The sequence below is a fragment of the Schistocerca piceifrons genome, chromosome 3 (genome assembly GCF_021461385.2).
Source record: "Schistocerca piceifrons isolate TAMUIC-IGC-003096 chromosome 3, iqSchPice1.1, whole genome shotgun sequence".
Classification (NCBI taxonomy): domain Eukaryota; kingdom Metazoa; phylum Arthropoda; class Insecta; order Orthoptera; family Acrididae; genus Schistocerca; species Schistocerca piceifrons.
Window position 1 is genome coordinate 573855542 of NC_060140.1, and position 9503 is coordinate 573865044.

Consider the following 9503-nt stretch of genomic DNA (forward strand, 5'->3'; position numbering starts at 1 on the left):
GGTGTTTAACCGTATCTGGCTCCAGGGTGACTTCCCTTCTCAGTGGAGGGATAGCATTGTGGTTCCTGTCCTTAAGCCTGGTCAGAACCCCCTATCTGTTGACAGCTATCGGCCAATTAGTTTGACCAATGTTGGTTGTAAGTTACTTGAACGGCTGGTAGCCTGTCGGCTCACTTGGGTCCTCGAATCTCGGGATCTATTGTCCCCTTACCAGTGTGGCTTTCGAGAGGGACGATCTCCAATCGATCATTTACTTCGCTTGGAATCCGCAGTTCGGCAGGCTTTTTCCCAGCGCCGCCATTTGGTTGCAGTGTTTTTTGACCTTCGCAAGGCCTATGACACGGCCTGGCACCATCACATCTTACTAACCCTTCATCAGTGGGGTCTTCGGGGCCCACTCCCGATTTTTATCCGCCAGTTCCTGATCCATCGGTCATTCAGAGTTCGAGTTGGTACTGCTTTTAGTTCTCCACGGACCCAGGAGACGGGCATCCCACAGGGTTCTGTCTTGAGTGTCCTTCTTTTCCTCATTGCTATCGATGGACTTGTGGCCTCTGTCGGTCCCTTGGTCACCCCTGCCCTGTATGTGGATGATTTCTGCATTTGGGTTAGTTCCTCCTCGATGCCATCTGCAGAACGGCAGCTCCAGGTGGCTATACGGCGTGCCTCTGCATGGACCCTCTCACACGGGTTTCAATTCTCTCCTTTAAAATCGCGGGTGGTCCACTTCTGTCGCCGTACTACGGTCCACCCTGATCCAGAGCTCTATCTCGCTGCACAAAGATTGCCTGTGGTTCCACAGTTTCGTTTCCTAGGTCTTCTTTTCGACAACAAGCTCACTTGGCTGCCCCATATCAGACTCCTGAAGGTAGGATGTTTCCGTAAACTCAATGTCCTTCACTTCCTTGCCCACTCCTCTTGGGGTGCGGACCGTTCCCTCCTCCTCCGTCTTTATCGTGCTCTAGTTCTGTCACGTTTGGACTATGGTTGTCAAGTTTATGGTTCAGCTGCTCCTTCCACGCTGCACGTGCTGGATCCGGTCCACCATCGTGGTATCCGTTTGGCCACCGGTGCCTTCCCTACTAGCCCTGTTGATAGTCTCCTGGTTGAAGCTGGGATCCCCCCCCCTTTCTGTTCGGCGGTCCCAGCTTCTGGTGTCTTATGCCCTTACTATCCGTTCTTCTCCCGCTCATCCTTCCTATTCTATCCTATTCCCAGACCATGGACGTCGCCCGCCTGACTCCCGCCCTCGGGCGGGTTTACCGGTTGGACTGCGCCTTGCGTCTCTTAACCGTGATTTTCGGCTTCCTTCTTTGTCCTGTCTTCCTCGCTCCCTCCCCTCCACCCCTCCTTGGTTAGTTCCTCGGCCTCGAATTCGGATGGATCTCCGCCGCAGTCCGAAAGATTCCATCCCCCCCGGTGGTGTTCCGTTCCTTTTTCCGCCAAATTTTATGGGAGTTTCGGGATGCTGTTGTTTTTTACACTGATGGCTCTAAATCTGCTGATCATGTTGGGTATGCCTTCACGTCCTTTGTTGGAACGGAAAATCATCTACTGCCACCCTCATGTGGGGTGTTTACTGCGGAATTGATGGCAATTTCCCGGGCCCTTACCTTTATTAAACAATCCCAACAAAACCGCGTTTTGATATGTACGGACTCGATGAGTGGCCTTCTTGCTATTGACCGGTGTTTTTCGCGCCATCCCTTGGTCTCTGCCATCCATGACCATCTCGCTGATCTTCACCGTGCTGCTTGTTCCATTGACTTCCTATGGGTCCCGGGCCATGTGGGTATCCCGGGTAATGAGCTCGCTGATCGTTTGGCTGGGGGAGCAGTTACTTACCCCCCGTTTTCTGTAACCCCTCCTGCAGCGGATTTACGGCTTCACATCAAATCCCACTTTGCACAGTCATGGGTCAATTCTTGGGAGGCTACTCCACTGTCTAATAAACTTCGTGCCATTAAGGTGAATCCAGGCCCATGGCGTTCTTCCTTTCGCCTCTCCCGCAAGGACTCGACCACACTGTGTCGTCTCCGCATTGGCCATACCAGGCTGACCCATGGTTTCCCTTTGCGTGATGAGCCACCCCCGCTATGTGGTTGTGGAGCCTTCCAGTCAGTGGCCCACATTTTGGTTGAATGCCCCCTTCTTTTGGCTCTGCGTGCTAAGTACAGACTCCCCCACACTTTACCTTTGATGTTGGCTGACGATTCCCGGATGGTCTCTCTGGTTCTAGGTTTCCTCTGGGAGAGTGGTTTTTATTCTCAGTTTTAAAGTTTTTAATCTCCCTCTGGTGTTGGGGCAGGGCGGTGAGTGTTTGGGTGTCTCCCACTGTAGGCAGTGTTCAGAGATTCCCGATTCACCTCACTGACCGGAATCCTCTTTTCTTTCCCTTTTACTCTGTTTTTACCTCTTCTTTTTAAGGCTTGGTTAGTTTTTCTATTCCCATACGTACTTTCTGCATTATAGCAGTTGTTCCTTTTCAGTCACAGGTGGTCTTGCCTATGCTGCTTCAGCATAGTGTTGGGTTCGTTCTCTTGCCAACTTCCCTCATTTGTTTTTACTATTGACAACGTGACTGCCCTTTTACGTTTCCCCTTTTTCCGTTTTATTGTTCTGACTTTTCTGAGATGTCCCGTTAGCAGAATGGAGTCTATTTGAAACAAGGGACTGATGACCTTGCTGTTTGGTCCCTTTAACCTCAAACAACCAACCAACCAACAAAACTGAGTGTAGAATGTCGTCGACGTACCGCTGTGCTTTAAGGGTGCAGCACATGATAACCAAAGGGGTCTTGCTATGAAAGGAATGGCAACCCAGACCATCACTCCTGGCTGCTGGGCTGTAAGATGTGTGACAGTCAGGTTGTTATTGCACCAATGTTCGGGGCGTCTTCTCCAGGACACTCATGAGAGTAGAATTGTCTTCAGTGATGATCCCCACTTCGAACTGAGCCTGTGACCAGTGAATACCAGTCTCGAGATGTACAGGACACTGGTGAGATACCAACTTGACTGTCGCCCTCCATACGCCCAGCGGCATCCAGGAGTTATGGGCTGGGCCACCATTTCTTTTCATAGCAGGATTACTTTGGTTGTCATCCGCGACACTGTGGTACGTTGAACTTATTTTACGCCCTAATTTGTTGCCCTTCAAGGCAAGTCATTGTGGGCTTACGCTGGAGCAAGATAATGCCCGCCCGCACACGGCGAGAGTTTCTACTGTGTGTCATTGTGCTTACCCTATCATACCTTGGCCTCCAAGGTCGCCGGATCTCTCTCCAACCATCTCAGGATTTTGACGCTCCAGCTGGACAGAATTTGGCGCGATATCCCTCAGGACAGCCAACAATTCTGTCAATCAGTGTCAAGCCGAATAACTGCTTGCATAAGGAGCAGAGGAGGACCAACACGTTATTAACTTGCTCAGTTTGTGAAGCTCCTTCTCTTGAATAAATGACCCAATTTTTCTGACATTGTAATCATTTGTTTGTGTGTACATGTCCATGACATCTACCAATTTGCGTCCCATTCGGATAATTCCTTCCTGTGTATGAGACCCCAATGGATACGGAAATCGAATTATTTGCCAGAAATTTAACTGCCTGTGATGTGATTCGAAATACACCATATTTGTCAGGGTGCGTGAGAATCTTGTTCGCCGATGTCGTGTATGCATTGAAGTTTATGGCTGTCAGTTTCAGCACATTTTGTAAGGTACAGTACAAATGATACGTTCATAGTGGAGCATTCTTAACATTCTGTTATATTTTTGCACTCTCTTACTGGAACATCCAATATAAGGAGTTGCTACCCACTACATTGGGGAATTGAGCTTTATCAGTTCATCGTAATAACTTGTGTTGCTTAAAAGTCAACAATTTGTGAGAGATTAGTGGAACAATAAAGTATTCCATTAAACCTTAATCAACAGTAAGGAAATAAAAAACCTACAACCATCCTTATGAGTAATTTATTGAAAGGCTAGCAGTTTTGGTGCTTCAGTGCACCATCTTCAGGTCTTAGCTGATGCTACGGGGTTACCACGATTCCGCTACCATTCGTTAACCCCTTCAGCGTCAGCTAAGGCCTGAAGATGGTGTAATGAAGGATAGAAACTGGTAGCCTTACAATAAATGACATCATAAGGATGGCTGTATGTGTTTCATTTTCTTACATAAATGAACGGTCCAAGTCCCCCTTACCTCCAGTCACAAGGATGGACATACAAAAACTTAATCAACAGTAGTAGGGTACATGATTTTGTACCTGCAGCTACGTTTAACCTAGTAGACATTAGAATTCTAAATAGTTGTCAGTAACTATTCTACTGTTTTTTGTTAAATGCAGAGCGACTGGACCTTAGGAAGAAGTAGTTTGCACCTAGAGCTACGGAGAGTGTGCCAGAGATTTACAAGGCTAAGAAGCTAGCAGCTGGGGGCTTATTTGGGATTTAGTTTGTAATGCAGACTGATCCAAAGGCTAGGTTGGCGAGGAAGCAAGGAGAAGTTAGCCATTTTACAAAATCGTTTGGTTATGCATGTAGGAGTGTCAGTCGCCACAGCAGCTAAACACCATAGTCTTCGCTAGCACACTGTAGAAACCACATGCAGTAGTCTTGACCAGCACCCCGTAGGAGCCAGATACTGCTTTCGTCACCAGCACACTGTGGCAGCCATTGTGAGGTAACGGGCGAGTTGTAGCGCCCTGAAAGTGTTCTAAGTTTGGAGTTGATGTGGCCGCGCGGCAGGCCGTGGCCGCGTGGTGCCGAGCATCGGCCGGAGCAAGAGGGGCAGCCCCAGCGCGTGGTCCAGGCCGACCGCTTGGTTGGGAATTCCATGTTGACTCTGTGACGAGGACAGTGCTTTGTGTTGATGAAGGACACTTGTATGCCGGAAGTGCCAAAGATGGCGGGCTTTGTGAAATCATAATGGCAGACGTTTCACAGCTCATGTAGAAATTAATAATAGCCAGAGGAATCATGATATCTTAAAAAGAAACATGTACATTACCATTATTTGCACAAAAAATCTGATGGTGTAATCAGATTTTCAATATCTTTATTAATTTAAAGTTTAGTATCTGACTGTAAATTAACTAGTTACATCCAGCAACGATTTCCAAAATCTAAACTGTTCATCCGATTTTATCAAATGACGTGTCTTTAGAAAGCTATTAGTGTAAACCTAAATTGGTAGGAACTACAGGCTTGTAACTTGAATAGTACATGAGTTATTGGAGGTCAAAGTTGCTGGTTACTACTGATCGCTTCAGGCTATAAATACTCCACATTTACACAAAAAACAGTAGCAGCATGCTTATAAATATATTTTGTAAGTAGGCTGTTCAGGTTTTCTCATTGGCAACGCCACGTAGCGCTCTGTATGAAAATCACTGGCTGTGCTGTGTGCAGTCTGTGGCTATTTTGCATTGTTGTTCGCTATTGTAGCGTTGGGCAGTTGGCTGTTAACAGCGCGTAGTGTTGGGCAGTTGGAGGTGAACCGCCAGCAGTGATGGATGTGGGGAGAGAGATTGCGGATTTTTGAGAGTGGATGATCTGGACAGAGACAGTAAATTTGTAAGACTGGATATCATGAACTGATATATATATTATGACTTTTGAACACTATTAAGGTAAATACATTGTTTGTTCTCTATCAAAATCTTTCATTTGCTAACTGTGCCTATCAGTAGTTAGTGCCTTCAGTAGTTTGAGTCTTTTATTTAGCTGGCAGTAGTGGCACTCGCTGTATTGCAGTAGTTCGAGTAACGAAGATTTTTGTGAGGTAAATGATTTGTGAAAGGTATAGGTTAATGTTAGTCAGGGCCATTCTTTTGTAGGGATTATTGAAAGTCAGATTGTGTTGCTAAAAATATTGTGTATCAGTTTAAGCACAGTCATGTACAATTATTCTAAGGGGGCGTTTCATATGGCGACCCTGCCAGGATACCTCACTGGAACCTTCTGATTTTTTTCTTGTAGTTTGTGTAATTAGTGTAGCTATTGTTTATTGCTAGTGTGTAATTATAGAGAGAATTTTTGTAGTTGTAGTTTTTCATTGTTGTACAGTAAAACAGTTGTGGCATGCATGCAGATTTGCACTAAGTATTTCGCAGCTGCGCTTGCAATTAACTAGATATTATTTTCAGTGCTATGTTAATGTGTTCTCTTATTTTTGCTCTTCAAATTGTGCTTTTCTGTGTTATCATGTGAAATATTGTGACAATAATGGTGTGTGAAAAACGTAACACTAGGCTCAAAAGTAAACTGAGAAATAAGTGACGACGAGCGTAGCTTATCAGCACCACTGTGTAATGAATTAAGACATTCAAAGTAGCAATTTGGTAATAGTGCATAGGGAAATGGAGCGGGCGGCAAATAATGGTGTAGACAGTGAAACAATTAGTGAACAGGGAAGCATTATCGATCGATCGGTTGGTGACAGCTCGCCTCAGGATTCCGAAATGACAGAACACAATATTGCAAATACTGTAGGCTCAGGTTTTGCGTCCTCACCGTTTTCTCAAATGAGTAAAGACACATTTTCTGATTGTCAAAATGTGAATGTTGCCGGTGAAAATGCACTGCCAAAAAGCATAGAGAAACAGATTCCAGACACTAATACATTATTATTACAATTAATGCAACAAATGGAACAAAATCAGAGACAAACACAGCAACATTTAGACACAATGAAACAAAATCAGAGACAAACACAGCAAAAGCTTCAAAATTTGGACACCACACTTGAACAAACACGTGAAGATTTAACTACTGAGTTACATAACATTGAATCGAAATGTCAAAAAGTCTGTAATGACGTAAAAACACGTATTTGTGAGCATTTTCAACCTATTTTTTTGCGTCATGAAAATGCATTGCAGAATCACGAAGCAGCCGTAAAAGAACTGCAAATTATTGTTCATGAAAATCATTAATTCTTGCAAGCTAAAATTGACTCAGTTGCATCTACCAATTCGGTTACGCAACTTGCAAAAACTCAGGAAAACTTAAAGGACACAGTAGATACTCTGAAAATTGGTTCAGACAGACACATGGAGGAAATTAGTTCATTATCAGAGAAAGTAGTTGAACTTTTGGATCAGCTAAATAATTTATATACGAAGGTAGATTATAATCTGAATGACACAAAACCGCTAGTCTTTAATGACACAGAAGAGTGCAAACAAATTAGGAAATTCAAACAAAATCAGAATCAAATTAATACGCAACACCAAAGAGAAATCCAGGAAGTACAAGATCAGCTGACACGGGTAATACAAGAATTACGTATTTCAGAGGACACTCGCACTCCAATATGGGAAGAGGGACACAGAAATACAGAACAGCCACAAAATAATAACACAGGGCACTTAGGAAATTATGAAAGACATTGGCAAGGTACACCGAATTTTGAGATGGATCCGCCGAAACGACGTAACGACTGACTGACATGCGACTCGCCGACACGATGATTTTGACTATAAGCTGTTCATTACTACATGTAAATTCAAAACATTTAAGAATTCTGGCAACGACATTCATCCACAAGCATGGCTCCATCAATTCTCTCATTGTTTTCCTCCCAACTGGTCATTAGAGCACAGATTAGAATTTGTGTGTGGCTACTTAGAGAATGAACCAGCTGTAGAATGTGATCGGTCATTCACGATTGCCACAGTGAAGGAGAATTTTGCCATGCCTTCCTCTCAGCATATTGGCCTCAAGCCACACAAGTCCGAGTAAAACATAGCATCATAATGATGAAACATTTCGAACAATCTGAATTTTCCAGTCTTGTGAAATATTTTGAAGACATATTGCACAAGAATCAGTACCTGTCAAACCCATACAGCCCCTTAGAACTCATCCGCATTTGCTTAATCAAATTACCTGAACATTTACGACATATTATTTTGGCAAGACGTTGCAAAGACGACAGTGAAGCTTTTCAGGGACTCTTACAAGAATTAGAAATTGACACTGACAATCGCGAAACGCGAAAACAGGAACACAACAATTACAGATCACATCCGTCGCAATTCCACGATGAAAGAAATAATAAATGGACACGGCAAGGCTATTCTCACAACACAAATCGTGACCAAAACAGACACCACCCGTATGACAACTGTTGGCAGAGTAGTAATAATTACAGGGAAAGATCACCTCTCTGCAGTAATGACTATTACAGAGACAATCATAGAAACAGACAATATGGCAACTAGAACTATTATTATCACGGGAGACAGAATAACTTCAGACGCAACGGTCCACCGTGCAGTGATAATTCAGGGAAAAATTCTCCACCACTTAACCGACAAGAAAGAAACTACAGGAACTACCGACATGACGACAGACGATATAATCATAACGGCAGGCCTGAATTTTTATCGGAACTGGCGGGATTCAAACAGGGCAGGGCCCTTTCGACAAGGTGAATTTGTAGAAGTTAGATCTCCAAATCCCAATAACGACGCACGCCAACAAAGAGACAGACAATGGCTCGCACCGCAGGCAGCCACGTGCGCCGGCTCAGTGAAAAATAACATAGGCAGTAACCTTGAGAAAAATATTAGCATTCCTTTCCGACATAATGATAATTGCAATGAAGTTTAAACTCTGCATACTAGGAAGAGTAAAGGTTTACACCACATTTCACATGTAAAACCGTTTATTGAAAGATAATCTGTTTTTTAACTTTGTCTTTGCCATAAAACTTTTCACTTCACATTACTAGTATGCATTATCACACTTTGAAACTGTTATCATGCAACAAAGTTTTGAAGTAACTATCCAGTCTAGAACCTAGGGAACATATTTAGACAGTCATTACCACTGCATTGTGATAGTGAACATAGGGCACAGTGTTACTGTGTGTGTACGTTCTTGCTTATTAGTTGCACGATTACATAACGACTATAAGGCTTACATACTTAGAACATATACTGCTAATGAGATTTTAATGCAACATTTTGGTTTACTTGAAAAGACATTCCTTATTTGAAGTAGTTTTTGTGAGATTAAAGATGACTTAGTATTTGGTTTCTTTGACAGCTACATGATTATATCACGACGCTACTAATGTGTGACACAATTTACATTGTTGCTTTTGTGCTGTATCTGCTTTATATCTGCTCAGTTTTTCTGAATTTTTCTGGAAAGTAAAACATGTTTTACTAGTAAGATTTGTGGTATAACTACAATGAGACAGCTTTTTTGTAGCACAACAATACATTACAGTGTAGTACTTTCTTGATCACGGTAATGTACGTAATAACTATGATATCTATACACATAGCATTTCACTTTTGTTTATGATGAGGTAATTACATTGACTTCTGCAGAACTTAGATTTCGGAGGACGATAACTACGATACTTCCACAGAATTATCTTACAGCAAGACACACATTTAGCGCTAAAGGACACGTATTTGAGTGATTAATTTTGTACTTAAAACATTTATTTTTAAAGATTTTAGAATTACAATGATACAAAG